Genomic DNA, 21,333 nt, shown 5'->3' with positions numbered 1-21,333 from the left:
ATTTGTTAGTAGTTTCTGTTCGCTAGTAGTTTTCAAATTTTATTGAAATAATATATATGTATAGTCGAAACCATTGTTACTTATAAATCAAGATATCTTAGCATAAGACTGTACACTTTAATTAATTCACCTGCAACATATTCGTTTCGAACGAGCGACGTTACTCTACAAAAACAGTAACAGATATCATTGAAATCTGCATGATCTAACTCCACATAATCCTGAAGCACAGTTAACAGCTATTACTTCTCTATTTTACATTTTTCGAAATCAGAAGTTGCTAAAAAAGTATAATAAAAGATAAAGACTAAACAAACTGTCAAAATAATGATAGTGAAATCGGCAGGGATGTGATTCCATGTGAAAAAATAAATTTAAAATAAAATCAAACTTTTTTATATGATACTTGTTTTCAAAACAGTTGGGTTTGGAAATTTCGTAAATACTAGATATATGCAACCTGGACTAATCCCTGACTAGCTAAGAATGAATAGTTAGCACGATTCGATTTTATAATAAATACAGAAATAAGTTAGGAGTATATTTTTTCATTTTTACATTTTTACGTCAGCACGTGATTAGGGAGACCAATTTTCGAAGGCCAATTTGCCGAACAGTACTTTTTCAATGCGGTGCTAACGGAATCGGCTTCCTGCTGGTATTTGATTCTATTCAACAAACTTTTTGACGCGAGCAGACTACTTATAATAAAGTTCACACAAACGTTCATTTCCCATGGCAAATCGTCGGCATCGGTTTCACTTTGGTATAGGCAGATCTGCCCGAGCAGCCGAGCTAAACGGGCGTGTGAAACAGTGCTCCGGAGAAAGTGCGGCAAGTGGGGAAGAGAAAACTACGAACGGCTACGCCTATAGCCAAACGGCGGAAACCCGTGTCCTATATCAAGAAGACTAGCAAACCTACTATGGAAAATATTCCACCGATAAGAATTATAAACAAACAAGAGCAGTATTACATACACAAAACAACAGATACACTAAAAACAAGCCAACCAACAAACCAAGGACAGGACTGCTCAGCCACAATAGAAGTCGACATGGAAAACAACAAAGCAACAACTCAACAGGACGAAAGCTGGAAGGTAGCCAGCCATAACAAAAAAAGAAAAATAACAGCCAACCCAGATATGGAAAAGTAGCGATGGCTGCAAGAATTGCCGCTAAGAAACTCCTTTAGCTCGCTAACAGAAGAATCAGACGACGACCCAACAAGCAACACCACAACCCAACCAACACACATCACAAAACCACCACCAATATTCGTTGAGGCGCAAATAATAGACCCGCTTATCGACCAACTTAACAACATTGTTGGAAAGTACACACTAAAACAAACAAAACTAGAACAAATAAAAATCCAAACAAACACACCAGAAAATTACAGAAAAGTTATAAAAGAACTAAGCGGAAAAAACGCCATATACCACACGTACCAGCTCAAAACGGAAAGGAGCAACGAAGTAGTTATAAGAGGACTGCACCCAAAAAACAACACAAAAAAAATAAGTGACGAATTAGCAAAGATGGGCCACCAAACAAGAACGATAAACAATATTACAAGGTACGATACGAAGCAACCACTACCGCTATTCCTACTAGAATTAGAACCTAAAAATAGCAATGTGGCGGATCGGTATCAACAGGACGCTGACAGGACGAGGCATCAACGCGGCGTAACACCTCCCGGGCGATCCGCGGGTACCAACCGCCAACACTAGAGGGCTACGACGACAACGAGTCTGTCTGTCTAACTCGCTAGCGGTCGAATATACGAGCGATTAATATAAATACCGCACCTAGCGAGACTCCCTCTACGTCTAAGGCAGGGACTACCGGGCATAGCCTTACTGACGAGGCCACCGGTAGTCCCGGGACGAAACGCAAACTCTCTTTTCATCCGCCACAGCAACAAGGAAATTTTCGGTATTAAAAAAATCTTAAACACACTAATAACAATCGAGCCACCCAGGCACAAAAAAGACAAACCACAATGCATGAGGTGTCAACAATATGGACACACTAAAAATTACTGCAACAGGAACCCGGCGTGTGTCAAATGCGCAGAAAAGCACATAACAGCGAACTGCCCACACACGGGAAAAATAAACGACGTAAAATGTTACAATTGCGGTGGAAATCACCCAGCGAGTTACAAAGGCTGTCTAGTAAGAAAGCAACTTCAAGGCAAACTTTTTCCGCCGCTTCGTAACAGGACACACAACAATCTCCACACGCAACAGGACAACACAGAACCTACGCCAACACCAAAAACACAGCACGCAAGGAACAATACCCACACTAACACCAACACCGCTAGAAACCGAAGCTACGCGCAAGTAGTCAACCGGTCGTCACCCCCAGACAATCAAGAACACAACAACCACAGCAACGACGCTACAGAAATCAAAGAGTTAATAAAACATTCCATAAAAAACACCGAAATACTCACAAAAATGATAAGCGACCAAAACGAACTCCTCAGACAGCAAACACAACAGATAACAGTCATGTTACAATTACTTACTAACATGATGAGCAAAAAATAAAAATAGACACGCTTAAAATAGCAGCCTGGAACTCTAACGGCCTACAACAAAGGGCCCTAGAAACTAAAACATTCCTGTACAGCAATAACATCGATATACTACTCGTCTCAGAAACACACCTCACTATAAAAAGCTACATAAAAATACCGCACTACACTATATACGACACCAAGCATCCCTCTGGGAAAGCACACGGAGGGACGGCAGTAGTAATAAAAAACGACATTAAACATCACCTACACCGCCAGGTCAGTAAGGAACATATACAACCAACCACCGTTACCGTACAGACTAACAGCAACCAACTGCAGTTGTCAGCAGTATACGTACCGCCGCGACACAAAATCACAACGCAAATGCGGGAAGACTACTTCCGACACTTAGGTGACAAGCATATTGCAGCGGGAGACTATAACTCAAAGCACACACTATGGGGATCAAGAATCACCACACCTCGAGGCAGAACCTTGGAAAACTACATTAGAAACAATAATCTCAATATATTATCCACGGGAAGACCGACATACTGGCCGACAGACCTGAGCAAAATACCTGACCTACTTGTTTTTGCAGTTACAAAGGGACCAAACGCAAATAAACTAAACATAGCACCCAGCCCCGAGCTTAGTTCCGACCATACGCCCATAATAATTACATACAGAAACAAACCAATACTTTACAGCAGCACAGAGAAGCTATGCAATAAAACCACCAAATGGCAAATATTCAAAGAAATAATAGAGAGCAAAATCAGCTGCAACATCCCACTGAAAACACCTGAACACATCGATCAAGCAGTAACAACACTCACAGAAACTATCCAAGAAGCAGCAAGGGCAACCACTATACCTGAAATAACTAACAGACATTTGCAAAATGGCAAAAACACAGAACAAAAGAAAACAAAAAACACCTAAACAAACTCACAAAAGAAATAAAAACCAAAATAAATGAGCACAACAACAACGAGTTCACAGTTCATCGAGTCACTATCTGCTCACGAGAACTACAACTACTCCCTATGGAAAGCCACAAAAAAATAAAGAAGACAACAGAAATGGTACCAGCAATCAGAAGAGCAGACAACACATGGGCAAGAAGCAACGAAGAGCAAGCTGAAGAATATTCCAACCACCTATGCAACACATTCACCCCACACAACATCAACAACAGCAACCACAACAGTCATACGGACGAGGATGCGCTAACTACTAGTACACCAACTGACAATCACTACGCCATACCCAAAGCAACAGCACGAGAAATCAGAAACACAATTGAGAAAACAAAAAACAATAAAGCACCAGGAATCGACCTAATTAACGGCAAAATCCTGAAAAACCTTTCGCCAAAAGCGATAAGACAAATCACAATAATAGTAAACGCAATACTAAGAATACAATACTTTCCAAAAGCTTGGAAACTGGCACAAATCATAATGATACCCAAACCAGGCAAGGACCCACACGAAACCAAGTCATACCGACCAGTCTCACTACTTCCGGTGTTCTCTAAGATACTAGAGAAAATAATCTACGACCGGATAAAACCAATAATAGAGAAGAACCATTTAATACCGGATCACCAATTCGGATTCAGAAACAAACACTCCACAATAGAACAAACGCACAGACTCGTCAATGAAATCCTACAGGCGCTGGAAACAAAAAAATACTGCACGGCACTCTTTACGGACATCGAAAAAGCATTCGATAAAATAAACCATACTAGCCTACTACAATCAATCAGGAAACAGTTCCCGGGGCAGATATACCAACTAATCAAATCATACCTAAACAGCAGAAGCTTCATAGTAAAAATCAAAAACACACACTCGGAAGCTAAAGAAATCAAGGCAAGAGTTCCGCAAGGAAGCGTCCTAGGACCAATTTTATACACATTATACACGGCCAACATAGCAACAACTAACAACAGCAAAATACTGACATTCGCGGACGACACAGCTGCACTAGTCAGGCACACTAACCCTGCAACAGCAGTTACATTACTACAAGAACATATCACAAAAATAGAAAAGTGGCTTCAAGCAAAACAAATCAAAGCAAACCCCGAAAAATGCAAACACATTACATTCACACTGCGAAAACAGAAACCACCAAACATTGTACTAAACGGTACACACATAATACAAACAAGGCAAGTCAAATACCTAGGACTCTACTTAGATTCACGACTCACATGGAAACAGCATATTAAAGCAACAATAGACAAAATACAGATGGCAAGGAGACAAATGTACTGGCTAACAAGTCGAAAATCCAAACTAAGCATATGGGGAACAGCAGCAATGAGCCATATAACCAAAATAGAGGCAACGCAATCGAAAATACTCAGAACAATAGCAATATTTTTTCTTTTCGAGTGTTTGGCTGATCGTATGAGTTATGCGGTGGATTTGCTCTACTATTGAATCTTGTTTTCGGAAGCCGAATTGGTGATCTGGGAGTGTTTTCAAGTTCTCTAGGAGTGGAAGGAGTCGATTCGTGAGCATCTTCTCGAATAGTATGGACAGGGTAGGCAAAAGACTGATTGGGCGATAGGAGCTGGTTTCGTATATCGGTTTACCTGGTTTAGGGATGAGGGTAATCAATGAGATTTTCCAGGCCTTAGGATAGTGTTCCAGGCGAAGGATAGCATTAAAAATCGATGTGATGAGTTTTATCCCTTTTGTGGGAAGTTCCTTGATTGCTTTATTGCCTATTAGGTCGTGTCCTGCTGCTTTCTTGGGGTTTAGGCGACTGATTGTTTCTATAGTCTCTGCAGAGGAGAAGGGTTCGATAGGAGGGGACATTTGGAAGGGGGTGTGCAGGTATTTAGTAACGTCCGCGGCGGCTTTGGGGGAATGGGGTTTGAATACTTTTGACAAGTGTTTAGCAAACAGGTCGGCTTTTTCTATAGGGCTTCGCGCCCATCCACCTTGCTGACGGCGGATAGGTGGGATTATTTGTGGGGGGCGTGTGAGTTTCCTGGTGGCCTTCCATAGTGAGTAGTTGGCTGTGGGGGATAAGCTGGCGAGGTATTTATGGAAACAGTCGTTTTTATAGTTTTTTAAGGTTCTGGATAGCTTTCTAGTTGCGTTGTTTAGTTTGCGTTTGTCATCCGGTGTTCTATGGGTCTGCCATACTCTTCTTAGTCTACGTTTTTCTGCTATTTTTTTTAGTATGTATTGGGGATATTCTTGTTTGCTGTTAGATGGCTTTGTCGGTGTGGAGAGGTGGATTGCGTTTATTATGCTCGTGTTTAAGTATTCCGTGGCTGCTTCGATTTCTTCCTTAGTTTTTAGTGAGGTTAGGTCTGAAGTTGAGTGAGTAAAGACTTCTCTAAAGAGCTGCCAGTTGGTGTGTTGGTTGCGAATGGAGCCATTAGGTGTATTCTCGATGATTGTTGAACTGACTGTAGCTATCACGGGGGAATGATCAGAGGAGAGATCAGCCGAGGAGTTGATTTGGACGTGTCTTGATGAGATATTTTTAGTTACGAAGAAGTCCAGAAGGTCGGATATTTTGTTGGTGTCAGTGGGCCAGTATGTGGGTTCGTATGTGGTGAGGTAGTTGAGGTTGTTGTTTATTATGCTGTTTAAGAGGTTTTTGCCTCTTGCTGTAACCAGTCTGCTGCCCCATTGGATGTGCTTGGCGTTACAGTCTCCTCCAACTATGAATCTATTGCCCAGGGTGTCCAGGAAGTTATCAAAGTCTTCTTTGGCGATGGAGTGTCTGGGAGGGCAGTATACTGCTGAAGTGGCGATTGTACCATGACAGTCTTCTATCGCTACGTTTGTTGCTTGGAGGTAGTCTTTCTGGAATGATGGAAGTTCGTAGTGCTTAATAGTCAATAGTCTTAATAGTCTTAAGTGTCCACCAGGGGTCTTCGAATTTTCATAGTTAAGGTCCTTCTGATCATTCCCCCGTGATAGCAACAGTCAGTTCAACAATTATCGAGAATACGCCTTCTTTCTTCGACCAATCGCGGGGAGACGTAATCGCAAGGAGAGACGTCAACGGGGGTCGTAAATCCCCGTTACGATTATAACAATCGACACCACGAATTGATCGATCCCCTGATTTCCGTTGAGATAATAGGGGTGATTGAGGTTGTAAAACCCTGTGATTCACAGAATTATAAATTATATGTTTCCAGCACTTAGATTACACTGACGTAGAGAAATAAGTAATTAACAACTTGTCGCACGAAGCTAAGATAGATATGTGCGTTAGAGCGGGGCTCTTATAATTGGATTCAATGTATTAGTGGACGTAGCACTATGAGATATTTAGGAGAGGAAATGTATGCTCGACAATACCGAGACCGACTCTCGCGTTATGCTTAGACTGCCCCGCTGGGCATTAGCGTATACTTAGTAGTTGACTTTTCCAACGATGTAGAAGAAGTGAAACTGAGTGACGATGCTGTGTCCGAGGAAAGCCAAGGATGGGTGTGTCCAGCGCACGGGACCGATGTTATTTAGGAGAGTGAGGGAATAGGCTTCGTTCTTAATTGGTTAAACGAAGGGTCTTAACCGCCCTCGACAGAAAGTGGTTAGTGGGAGGAAAGTTGCAGCGTGCGTGAGAAAAACCAACTTTCCCTTGTCCAGCCGTGGTAGACAATAGTGTTTAGAAATTCCTCGGAACCAGATGTTTGTTTTGTTTAAAGGACCTTTGCAGGCAAGTGACTCGGGTTTATGACGGATGCTTAAGGCTATTGAGGGTACGCCGTACGGAAGAGCGGACATCTGGTGTCCGTCTGGCCCGCGGTGTGTGACCTGGGCCAGGTAGAGAGTCGCCCGGCGTAACACGCCTAATGGCTTTATTCATAACCAACTCACCAACTGGCAGCTCTTTAGAGAAGTCTTTAATCACTTATCTTCACTAAAGCTAATGAAGAAATCGAAGCAGCCACGGAATACTTAAATATGAGCATAATAAACGCTATCCGCTCTTCCACACCTACTAAGACTTCTATCAGCAAACGTGAATATCCCCATTACATATTTAAAAAAATAACAGAAAAACGTAGACTAAGAAGAATATGGCAGACCCATAGAACACCGAATGACAAACGCAAACTAACAAACGCAACTAGAAAGCTAACCAAAATCATCAAAAATTACAAAAATGACTGTTTTCATAAATATCTCGCCAATTTGTCCCTCAGAGCTGACTCCAACTACTCACTATGAAAGGCCGCCAAGAAACTCACGCGCCCCCGCAAATAATCCCTCCAATCCGCCGTCCGCAAGATGGATGGGCGCGTAGCCCTATAGAAAAAGTCAACCTGTTTGCTAATTACTTGTCTAAAGTATTTAAACCTCATTCCTCCAAAGCTGCCGCGGACATTACTGAATACCTGCACTCTCCCTCCCAAAGGTCTCCTCCTATTGAATCCTTCACTTCTGCAGAGATTATAAAATCAATAAGTCGCCTAAATCTCAAGAAAGCAGCAGGGCACGACCTAATAGGCAATAAAGCAATCAAGGAACTTCCCATAAAAGGGATTGCACTCATCACATCGATTTTTAACGCTGTTCTTCTCCTTGAATACTTTCCTAAGGCCTGGAAAATCTCACTGATTACTCTCATCCCTAAACCCGGAAAACCGATACATGAAACTAGCTCCTATCGCCCAATCAATCTTTTACTTACCCTGTCTAAACTATTCGAGAAGATGTTAACGAATCGACTCCTTCCACTCCTAGAGGATTTGAAAACACTCCCAGATCATCAATTCGGCTTTCGGAAACAACATTTAACAGTAGAGCAAATCCATCGCATAACCCACATGATCAGCCAAACCCTTGAAAAGAAAAAATATTACTCAGCGGTTTTCCTAGACATTCAACAGGCATTCGACAAAGTATGGCATGGGGGGCTACTATACAAACTTAAAAAAATCCTACCACACACCTAGTACTCTATCCTAAAGTCCTACCTAACCAATAGTCAATTCATGGTTAAATGCTTAGACGCCACTTCCATAAGATTCCCAATAGAATCTGGCATGCTCCAAGTTAGTGTCCTCGGACCCTTGCTGTTCTCCATCTACACTGCCGATTTACCTATATCAACAGAGATAACAATAGCAACATTTTCTAACGATACAGCGCTATTAGCCTCCCACGTAAACCCGATAATCGCATCATCCATTCTCCAGCGATGTCTCGTGTCTATGAAGAAGTGGTTTCACAAATGGGGCTTCAAAATTAACGAAAACAAATCCACACAAGTAACCTTCACACTGAGGAAACTAATCTGTCCACAGGTGACCATTCCTAACAAGGATTCAGTCAGATACCTGGGCATGACTCTGGACAGGAGATTAACATGGAAACAACATATCACAGACAAATCGAAGCAACTGCAAAGCTAAACTTAAGAAATTCTACTGCCTAATTGGTCGACGTTCCAACCTAAGCATGCAGAACAAAATTACACTCTACAAGACCATAATAAAACCTGTCTGGACTCCAACTATGAGGTACAGCAAGTAATTCCAACATTGAAATACTTCAACGCTTTCAATCGAAAACATTAAGATCCCGAATAGATGTACCCTGATATTACCAACGAAGCAATACACCGCGACCTCAAGATACCCACAGTCAAAGAAGAAATAACAAAATGTAGTAATAGATATATCAAAAAAGTTAACATACATTGAACCCCCCTATTTATTAAATTACTTAATACGTCGGACCAGATCCGCAGGCTAAGAAAACACTATCCGTTAGACCTAAACACTAGATTCAGGTAGATATTTCTAACAAGTAATATTTACGTATTTATAATATTATTATTTATAAATTACACTTATTTATAAATTATACTTACTTATAATGAGTTAATATGTGTATTAACTTGTTATAAATAATTAGCCATGTCATTGCCAGACAAACTTACTCAAAATCCTCAATGCGAGAATTGATTATGAAGTACTTGTAAATAAAAAAAAAAAAGAAATAGATCTATGCGGTATGGCAGCAGTCGATTTGTAAAGCACAGCTCCAGTATAGTTCCCACATTTGCATATACAGGGTGGTTTGTAACTGGTGGTACAAGCGGAAAGGGGGTGATTCTACGCGACAAAAGAAGTCGAAAATATAGAATAAAAATTTTTCGTTTGAGGCTTTGTTTTCGAGAAAATCAACTTCGAATTTTCGCTCGGTACGCGTGCACTTTATCACGTCTCGTTATAACGGATCTCACTCGATGGAAAAATTTAAAAAAAATTTTAAAGAATTTTACTCTCGAAGCTAAAGAAAGAGTTGGATAAGCTCGTTAAGCATATAATGCCAGAACTGGTAAATTGTACATCGGAATGGTGTAGCCTGATGATAATCGTGCCTAAAGAGAACAATAACGAAATTTGTTTTTGTTGCAATCTTATCATAAAACGCGCAACTCACTCGCTAACGAAGATAGAGATATCTCTATTTAGGTTAAAAGGGGCAAAAATATTTTCTACATTATTTTCTATTTTCTACAAACCCGGGATATTAGCAAATTAAATTAAGTAAGGAAAGTCAATCCCTAATTATGTTTTTAATCGCCTTCGGAAGGTGTTTACCGGTTTGCCTTTTGGAGTAAACTGCACATTGGATTATTTCTCATAATGAATAAAGGTAAATGCGTTTTGGTTGTTTTCCTTCGCCAAACAACAAGGGCGCTTTAATACAATTCCTCGGAGCGGTAAATTACATCGAAAAAAATATATAATAAAGATAAAGGATCCGAATAAATCAAAGATCTTCGAACCACTTAATTTGTTGCTAAAAGACGTTTATTTCACTTTAACCTCAAAAACGGGTGTGCGAAGAGACAAAAGATCATGTAAAAAGAGTCCCGACTTTAACACATTTTAATTTCTCTAAAGATATTATTATCGTTCAAGCGAATGCGTCGGGCTATAGCCTGGACGCAGCCTTGCTGCAGAATGATATAAATAAGAATTATTATAAGCGGTATTATCATAAGGTAGTTTATATTTCGGAGCAACAGTGAGCCGTCGCGGATTCTTTGTTTAGGAACTCCCTATACCAAAGTTTTTTTTTATTTATTTATTTGCATTTTACAATTTGTCCAGTAGGACATCTGGTAAAATATTATAGCGGTATACTAATATAACATGTGGGTGGCTACCCCCAGCGGGGTACCATCATCGTGTTTGTTAGGCTATGTCCTTTGTGAGATCTGTTGGGTGTTCCCTTTTTAATCTTCTTTTTATGCTTGATGTGCCGACCGTTTCAGCTGCCAGCCGGTTTGGGTGCGTTGCTATTCTTTCTCCGTGCCTTCTTGCACTTTTGTTAATCTCCTCCTTGACCGTTGGTATTCCCAGGTCTTTCCGTATGTCCTCGTTCCTAACGTACCATGGCGCGTTTACTATTGTTCTGAGTATTTTCGATTGCGTTGCCTCTATTTTGGTTATATGGCTCATTGCTGCTGTTCCCCATATGCTTAGTTTGGATTTTCGACTTGTTAGCCAGTACATTTGTCTCCTTGCCATCTGTATTTTGTCTATTGTTGCTTTAATATGCTGTTTCCATGTGAGTCGTGAATCTAAGTAGAGTCCTAGGTATTTGACTTGCCTTGTTTGTATTATGTGTGTACCGTTTAGTACAATGTTTGGTGGTTTCTGTTTTCGCAGTGTGAATGTAATGTGTTTGCATTTTTCGGGGTTTGCTTTGATTTGTTTTGCTTGAAGCCACTTTTCTATTTTTGTGATATGTTCTTGTAGTAATGTAACTGCTGTTGCAGGGTTAGTGTGCCTGACTAGTGCAGCTGTGTCGTCCGCGAATGTCAGTATTTTGCTGTTGTTAGTTGTTGCTATGTTGGCCGTGTATAATGTGTATAAAATTGGTCCTAGGACGCTTCCTTGCGGAACTCTTGCCTTGATTTCTTTAGCTTCCGAGTGTGTGTTTTTGATTTTTACTATGAAGCTTCTGCTGTTTAGGTATGATTTGATTAGTTGGTATATCTGCCCCGGGAACTGTTTCCTGATTGATTGTAGTAGGCTAGTATGGTTTATTTTATCGAATGCTTTTTCGATGTCCGTAAAGAGTGCCGTGCAGTATTTTTTTGTTTCCAGCGCCTGTAGGATTTCATTGACGAGTCTGTGCGTTTGTTCTATTGTGGAGTGTTTGTTTCTGAATCCGAATTGGTGATCCGGTATTAAATGGTTCTTCTCTATTATTGGTTTTATCCGGTCGTAGATTATTTTCTCTAGTATCTTAGAGAACACCGGAAGTAGTGAGACTGGTCGGTATGACTTGGTTTCGTGTGGGTCCTTGCCTGGTTTGGGTATCATTATGATTTGTGCCAGTTTCCAAGCTTTTGGAAAGTATTGTATTCTTAGTATTGCGTTTACTATTATTGTGATTTGTCTTATCGCTTTTGGCGAAAGGTTTTTCAGGATTTTGCCGTTAATTAGGTCGATTCCTGGTGCTTTATTGTTTTTTGTTTTCTCAATTGTGTTTCTGATTTCTCGTGCTGTTGCTTTGGGTATGGCGTAGTGATTGTCAGTTGGTGTACTAGTAGTTAGCGCATCCTCGTCCGTATGACTGTTGTGGTTGCTGTTGTTGATGTTGTGTGGGGTGAATGTGTTGCATAGGTGGTTGGAATATTCTTCAGCTTGCTCTTCGTTGCTTCTTGCCCATGTGTTGTCTGCTCTTCTGATTGCTGGTACCATTTCTGTTGTCTTCTTTATTTTTTTGTGGCTTTCCATAGGGAGTAGTTGTAGTTCTCGTGAGCAGATAGTGACTCGATGAACTGTGAACTCGTTGTTGTTGTGCTCATTTATTTTGGTTTTTATTTCTTTTGTGAGTTTGTTTAGGTGTTTTTTGTTTTCTTTTGTTCTGTGTTTTTGCCATTTTGCAAATGTCTGTTAGTTATTTCAGGTATAGTGGTTGCCCTTGCTGCTTCTTGGATAGTTTCTGTGAGTGTTGTTACTGCTTGATCGATGTGTTCAGGTGTTTTCAGTGGGATGTTGCAGCTGATTTTGCTCTCTATTATTTCTTTGAATATTTGCCATTTGGTGGTTTTATTGCATAGCTTCTCTGTGCTGCTGTAAAGTATTGGTTTGTTTCTGTATGTAATTATTATGGGCGTATGGTCGGAACTAAGCTCGGGGCTGGGTGCTATGTTTAGTTTATTTGCGTTTGGTCCCTTTGTAACTGCAAAAACAAGTAGGTCAGGTATTTTGCTCAGGTCTGTCGGCCAGTATGTCGGTCTTCCCGTGGATAATATATTGAGATTATTGTTTCTAATGTAGTTTTCCAAGGTTCTGCCTCGAGGTGTGGTGATTCTTGATCCCCATAGTGTGTGCTTTGAGTTATAGTCTCCCGCTGCAATATGCTTGTCACCTAAGTGTCGGAAGTAGTCTTCCCGCATTTGCGTTGTGATTTTGTGTCGCGGCGGTACGTATACTGCTGACAACTGCAGTTGGTTGCTGTTAGTCTGTACGGTAACGGTGGTTGGTTGTATATGTTCCTTACTGACCTGGCGGTGTAGGTGATGTTTAATGTCGTTTTTTATTACTACTGCCGTCCCTCCGTGTGCTTTCCCAGAGGGATGCTTGGTGTCGTATATAGTGTAGTGCGGTATTTTTATGTAGCTTTTTATAGTGAGGTGTGTTTCTGAGACGAGTAGTATATCGATGTTATTGCTGTACAGGAATGTTTTAGTTTCTAGGGCCCTTTGTTGTAGGCCGTTAGAGTTCCAGGCTGCTATTTTAAGCGTGTCTATTTTTATTTTTTGCTCATCATGTTAGTAAGTAATTGTAACATGACTGTTATCTGTTGTGTTTGCTGTCTGAGGAGTTCGTTTTGGTCGCTTATCATTTTTGTGAGTATTTCGGTGTTTTTTATGGAATGTTTTATTAACTCTTTGATTTCTGTAGCGTCGTTGCTGTGGTTGTTGTGTTCTTGATTGTCTGGGGGTGACGACCGGTTGACTACTTGCGCGTAGCTTCGGTTTCTAGCGGTGTTGGTGTTAGTGTGGGTATTGTTCCTTGCGTGCTGTGTTTTTGGTGTTGGCGTAGGTTCTGTGTTGTCCTGTTGCGTGTGGAGATTGTTGTGTGTCCTGTTACGAAGCGGCGGAAAAAGTTTGCCTTGAAGTTGCTTTCTTACTAGACAGCCTTTGTAACTCGCTGGGTGATTTCCACCGCAATTGTAACATTTTACGTCGTTTATTTTTCCCGTGTGTGGGCAGTTCGCTGTTATGTGCTTTTCTGCGCATTTGACACACGCCGGGTTCCTGTTGCAGTAATTTTTAGTGTGTCCATATTGTTGACACCTCATGCATTGTGGTTTGTCTTTTTTGTGCCTGGGTGGCTCGATTGTTATTAGTGTGTTTAAGATTTTTTTAATACCGAAAATTTCCTTGTTGCTGTGGCGGATGAAAAGAGAGTTTGCGTTTCGTCCCGGGACTACCGGTGGCCTCGTCAGTAAGGCTATGCCCGGTAGTCCCTGCCTTAGACGTAGAGGGAGTCTCGCTAGGTGCGGTATTTATATTAATCGCTCGTATATTCGACCGCTAGCGAGTTAGACAGACAGACTCGTTGTCGTCGTAGCCCTCTAGTGTTGGCGGTTGGTACCCGCGGATCGCCCGGGAGGTGTTACGCCGCGTTGATGCCTCGTCCTGTCAGCGTCCTGTTGATACCGATCCGCCACATTGCTATTTTTAGGTTCTAATTCTAGTAGGAATAGCGGTAGTGGTTGCTTCGTATCGTACCTTGTAATATTGTTTATCGTTCTTGTTTGGTGGCCCATCTTTGCTAATTCGTCACTTATTTTTTTTGTGTTGTTTTTTGGGTGCAGTCCTCTTATAACTACTTCGTTGCTCCTTTCCGTTTTGAGCTGGTACGTGTGGTATATGGCGTTTTTTCCGCTTAGTTCTTTTATAACTTTTCTGTAATTTTCTGGTGTGTTTGTTTGGATTTTTATTTGTTCTAGTTTTGTTTGTTTTAGTGTGTACTTTCCAACAATGTTGTTAAGTTGGTCGATAAGCGGGTCTATTATTTGCGCCTCAACGAATATTGGTGGTGGTTTTGTGATGTGTGTTGGTTGGGTTGTGGTGTTGCTTGTTGGGTCGTCGTCTGATTCTTCTGTTAGCGAGCTAAAGGAGTTTCTTAGCGGCAATTCTTGCAGCCATCGCTACTTTTCCATATCTGGGTTGGCTGTTATTTTTCTTTTTTTGTTATGGCTGGCTACCTTCCAGCTTTCGTCCTGTTGAGTTGTTGCTTTGTTGTTTTCCATGTCGACTTCTATTGTGACTGAGCAGTCCTGTCCTTGGTTTGTTGGTTGGCTTGTTTTTAGTGTATCTGTTGTTTTGTGTATGTAATACTGCTCTTGTTTGTTTATAATTCTTATCGGTGGAATATTTTCCATAGTAGGTTTGCTAGTCTTCTTGATATAGGACACGGGTTTCCGCCGTTTGGCTATAGGCGTAGCCGTTCGTAGTTTTCTCTTCCCCACTTGCCGCACTTTCTCCGGAGCACTGTTTCACACGCGCGTTTAGCTCGGCTGCTCGGACAGAACTCATTCAGTCAGTGACCATTATATTTAACAGGATAGCCAGTGAATTAAAGACAGTTGTTTTCAGAGTATGAAGTGGAACTCAGTGAACTTAATGACGTTTGTATTGAGAGTATTGAGTGGAATAAATAAGGTGAACTAAACCTCGCTGTTTACATTTATTATAATCCTCCACCTTGGACGCTAATAACGTTCAAGGCTCGCGATACCAACCGATCAGTTGTGCCTGACTGGTCGTTAGTTAGTTGTGTGTCGCAACATCACCTTTCTCTCATTTAACATGTTATATGTACAGGTCCGTATGGAAGCACACAGAAGTATGTAAATCAAGAAAGAAGAAAATCAAAACTTCATAAAATGAAAAGTTGTATCTTTATTATGCATTATACATTAGTTTACAATAAATATATTACAAACATGATAAAAAGTAGGTTCATTCATTAAGTTCTGTGTTTGATACTAGGTAATTAAGTTTCTAATTTCGGACAGTTTCTAAAAGGGTATTTAGGCGATCAATATATATGTCTACACTGGACCACAAAATTAAAGGATTGTTATATTAATTACATAGTAAAGTTTCAAACTCTCCGGTTGTTTTAGTACATGCACTTTGTGCACTCACGCGGTGTTTAGTCATGCACTTTGAAATTGTACTCATATTTTTGTCTCCACATTTCGTGTCTAATTACTTTTGGTAGAGCTACTATTAGCCTTGTACAGACTGTACTTAAATATCGGAACTTTTTTCTTTGAAACCTACGTATGTAAACTGATCGCCATAATTTTTCAAGTCTATCCTTTATATTGTTATGAAGAGTTATTAAATTAAACTTAGTCAGTATTCAGGTAATAACAAATTGCAATAACGTAAATTGACTAAAAGCTTTGTATTCAATAAAAAAACAAGACCATTGCAATTGTTTGAATAACCACGTATGTTTTCTTATGCACTAATCGGTGCAGCTTTGTATTTTTTTTAAAAAGGTATTAGCGTACTTAGGTCGAAAATTGATTAATTTAGAAGTTATGAATTTCATCCCAGGTGGCCAGGAAGCACAAATTAAAAATAAAAAAAAAGAAAAAAGGACACACCGGAAAAGGGGAGTATCGGAGTATGTATGATAGCATGATGAAGTTTGAAAATTCTCTTTAAGTCATTCAATGCGTAGTCAATATATGAAAACTGCTTATGATACCCACAAATGTATATTTTGACATTAAATATTAAGTATGTCAACACGGCGGTACACGTTTTATTTAATGTGTAACAAAACAGTAAAAAAGATCATACATTAATTTTTTATAGGTCGTCCAAAAGGAAAGAAAGAAAAGAAAACTGAATCCTGCAAATCTTAACGATTATTTAGAAAACTACTACCACGAATCAGGCAATGGGCACAGCAAGCTGATCTGATCAGCATGGAAACAAAATCCTTGTCTTGTACAATCTGTTGAGCTTTGCAACGTATTTCACAATTATCGAAATCGAAGATGGTAGCCGCCTTCTTAATAATTACCGCATTCGGTCTTATTTTAAATAGAAAGATCTCACAATTACATTGGTAAAGGTAAACATAATTATGAAATGCTCATAATTGTATTAGCATTGTCTTATTAATATTTTAATTTGAATCAGGCATTTTGCAGAGAATGTTCAGTAGTCTCGTTTGCAAACATTTTCAAATTTAAATATTTGTCCGAAAACCGATTGTCACACGATAAAGAATAATAGAACATAAAGGATGCGTCTTGTCTAGATCTACAACTTTTGTTCCACATGTTTTTCGCTACAATGAATAGCTTGGAAGATAATCGAATAAAATAGATTTTATGTCATTTAAATAATTATTTCCATGTTTCCTCTCAGCCAATCGAGGTCAAATTTTGCATAGATCATTTTTGTATCAATTGAAATCATTCAGGAGGGGATGTCGCGTGAAGTAAATGTTGAAAAAATCTACACATCTGTAGAATAATAGGGGAGGTACGAGTCATTTCGTGGAAACAGATCGTTGATCAGGAAAGACCATTCCTTCACCGATTCTGATGGTTTTGGAATATATTTTCGGGGACATGATTTTAACAACTTTTTCTTGTAATCACCGGGCATTTTCAGAGATATTCGCAAAGGCTACGGGTACTATTATTTTGCCTATAATTATACGATCTAGGAGCATATGCATTAGTGTTGGTTGCCAGCAGCCTCGCAGCGACTGGGTACCATGATCTAACCCAAATTTAACTCTGGCCTTTTGTTTATATCACATACAGTGGCTCGAGAATGTGTTTGATCGCCCTTCAGAACACAAAAGCTTTATTAAAACTAGACCAAACAACTTGAATTTTTTGAAGATGATAGAAGGATATTTTATGTACTAGACTAGCTTAGATGCGTAGTAGAAATATTTGTATGTCACTCGTTCGGCGGCTTCGGCGACGAGACGCGGTTTGACATGGCCGCTCACCGCTCCATTATGGGCGGTATTGTGAGGGGGGGGGGCGTGTCGCTCGCACCGGTTCCCGGACCTCTCTCGATCGCAGCCGGGACGCGGTCATCGTGGAGGTTTTAGTCGGTTGGAGTCCGATACTACCACGCCGCTTTCTTCAGAAGCGGCCTGGCGTCCGTGCGGATTTCCTCCATGTAAAATATATAAAAAAAAAGTATAGACAAATTTGTTTCTATCTTTTTACTTAATGTAACAATTGTTGTCAAAAAATGTAATTTAAAGAAAAGTCTCTACTATTTTGTTTTACCGATCCAAAGGAGCTTGGCTTGAATTCCGTGGTAGATTTTTTTTTATAACGAGTTTACTTCTAAATTAAATATATACAATGTTATATGTGAAAATTTAAAACAAACATATTTAAAAATTAAAGGGTGCATTAGATCATATTTTATATTTTCAATTAAAAATTTCATTAGATATGTAAATAATTTCTATTTATTCGTTGCATAAAGGTTTATATCACTTGTTATTATAATCGTTTACAAAATTGAGATTGGTTAACATGTTTTTAAATTAACAAATATATAGGATAATCTGAAAGATAATAATAGAAATTTTAATGGCACGTTATAATTAATCTATATTTGTTATTGATTGTTTGACCAAATGCATCTATTATACAATAGAAATGAAAGCGAGCTAAGCATAAATTTAGCACTTAATTTTGTTATTCTATGTATAATGAATTTGTGCTCGTTATCATTCGACAATTATTATTTATGAACATTAATAAATACATCTGCTATCGACTGACTCTACTGGACGACTAACACATGGGTAACAGCATACCCCGTACCAGTTGTAAAGAAGAAAATAATGACATCCGAAAATTTAATTTATTGTGCCTCCTCATTAATCTATTGTAGCATATCGAAAACCACCTCATGGAATTTTCGAGTAGAAAGGATTAATGTTTCCTCTGATCCTTTGCATCCATAAACAATTAATAAATGCACATATAAATAATGCTTATACAAACTTTACGTATGTACTGCGACCGTCCCCTTCGCGAGTGCCCGCCGAAAGATCATATACGCATAGCGAGTATCTAAACTGTTCACAGAAAAGTCGTAACAAAGATAACAATCATTTTATAATATCAGTAAATCAGTAAATGTAATTTTATATTATTTTAGTAATTTTATAATATCATTATATCAGTAAATGTTCAGTACAGCCTGTGTTTTCTTTACGAACAACTTTACAACACGCACCCTACACAGTACACACACCACACACCCAAATCACTTGCGTTGTAACTAAATCAAAAAGATTTAAAAAAAATACGAAGAATACAAAAATAAAGCAACTGAAAAGTTCAAAGAACTAAAAATGTCCAAAAAGGCGTAGGAAAATGTAGAAAAAAATCTGCAGTGGAATAACTTAAATCTATACTAAATCTACAGTTAACTCCAACTTTATGTCTATACAATTCTCCTAATTTTCTCTTTTCTTTTTTTTCTTTGGTTGTCGAAATAATTCTGTCCTTTCAGAATAGTTTTACTTTGCTACCCAGTTTCTAAAATCACTAAAACACGTTATGTAACAAGGTAATAAAGGAGAGTTCATTCAGAAGAAAAATTTATGATATTCTTCGCCAACGCTTTCATTTTCTTCGTATAATTTTATCGAAAGTAACCAGGGACAGTTACGACATCTGAGGTGTTCAGCACATATAACAGCCTGCACACTAGATATGCTGATTTAAGAATGGTTATAACTGCCTTGCAAAGACAGTATCATTTCGGCAACGATAAATACAATTTTTTATTTGACTGTACACTAATTTGTATTATTAGACATTATCCCATCAGATGATACCTTAATTAATTCTTCGAATATAATTTAAATAAACTTTTTCGTAAGAACCTTTGGTTTCTTCATTTTTATGTTATATGTATGCATGTGAATATTGTAATATACAGTGGTTAGTAATTTGTGTGGGAAATGTGTTCATGCAAGATACTGTTCGACCACATTTAGTAGTACCTCAAGAATACTTGATGCATATGTGATTTTTCTGTGAATATCCAGATGGAACGATTGCGATGAGTGTATGAAATCTGTATAAACATTATATATATGTGCTATTATTTACTAATTGGCATGAAGGCAAAGGATTAGCGGAAACATTAGTCTTCTCCACACGAAAATTCCATGGGACAGTTTTCGTTATGCTGCTATGGATTTTAATGAATAAGTAATATTTAATCTACGATTTTTCTTACAGAACCTCGCACAGGATGATTTACGTCTTCGAATACCATAATCTTCTTTTCTACTACTTGTACGAGGTAAGTTATTGCCCATTTGAGGATCCCTGTTCACACTGCTTAGGCTGACCTACTTTCGTTCGTGTAAAGAGGTTTGCTCGCGCACAGGGATATTTCGTCTAATTTTTAATTGTTAATAACTAATTAATGAGTTCAACAATCAATTCAGTAGAATTAGTGAGAAACGAATACGTGAAACGCGGTATTATATTCGATTTTGTGTGAGTGCTATGATATTGTATTTATCATACTGTTTTCTGTTAACTTATAATATAACATTCCTACAAATTGGGGGCTCGTCCAGTTTTAAACCGTGCCAATCTAAAATTTCGGGAAGCTGTGTGATAAAAGATCGTTAGCTGTTGCGAATAATATTTTGTGTATTTAAAGACATTATTGTGAAGTCTAAGATGACAAATTGTGACGAGGAACAATTTTCTAGTGAGGAAAATCTAACGATGAAAGAATTGAAGAATAAGCTTGCTCAGATGAATCTACCGATATCTGGGGCAAGGTCAGTGTTGGTGGCCAGGCTAAATCGAGCGTGTAGTGCTGGTCAATCAAATCTCAAGGAGCAAGCGAGCAGTGAAACCAAAACTAAGACTAAACTAAAACTCAGTGAGACCAAACCAAAAACTAAGCGTGATCGAGATGTAGGCGAATATCTCGAGAGGCTTAGAACAAAGGAATTGAGAGAACGTCTAACTAGTATGGGGCCAGAGACGAAAGGAAGAAAAGCAGAATTACGTGAGCGATTACAGGCGGCCTTGGAAGAAGATGCGTCGTCGGAGGAAGAAACTGACTACGAGAGTGAAACGGAAGGCGATAAAGAAGGTGAAAGTGAACGCAGAAAGAACGTGCGAGATGGACATCAGAATTGTGACAGATGCTGTAGAAAGACACGTAGGCGTACAACATTAAGTTTTCAAGATTTGGACATCTTAGACTTAGAAGATTTGGACACCTTAGAAGTTTTTACGGGTGAAAACAACGCAAATATCAATCAATGGTTCAAGGCATTTGAAGAAACGGCAAGCATGTGGACAGAGGAACAAAAAGCAAGCTATACAAAAAAGCTGATGAGAGGATCAGCTGAAATATTTGTGAATTATGAGTGCCATGAACTTGGCGTGAATTGAAAAGAGGTTTAATAAAGGAATTTTCAAAAAAATTTAATACTTGGCAAATACACCATAGACTTCAAGAGACGAAAAAAGAGATGACGAAGGATATACGGCCTACATGTATCGAATGCTTGGGATAGCTAGTCACATGGATATGGAAGAAGCAGCAAAAATGCGGTACATCGTAGAAGGAATAAGAGACAAAGAAGTCAATAAAGCAATACTTTATGGGGATAAATCAATGAAAGAACTTAAGGAAAATCTAATCATCTATGAGGAACAAAAATCTCGCATAGCAGAGTCATCTGTGAGACAGGTC

The sequence above is a fragment of the Bombus bifarius genome, unplaced genomic scaffold (assembly GCF_011952205.1).
Source record: "Bombus bifarius isolate JDL3187 unplaced genomic scaffold, Bbif_JDL3187 scf7180000008483, whole genome shotgun sequence".
NCBI classification, from domain to species: domain Eukaryota; kingdom Metazoa; phylum Arthropoda; class Insecta; order Hymenoptera; family Apidae; genus Bombus; species Bombus bifarius.
This window is presented reverse-complemented; position numbering follows the sequence as displayed.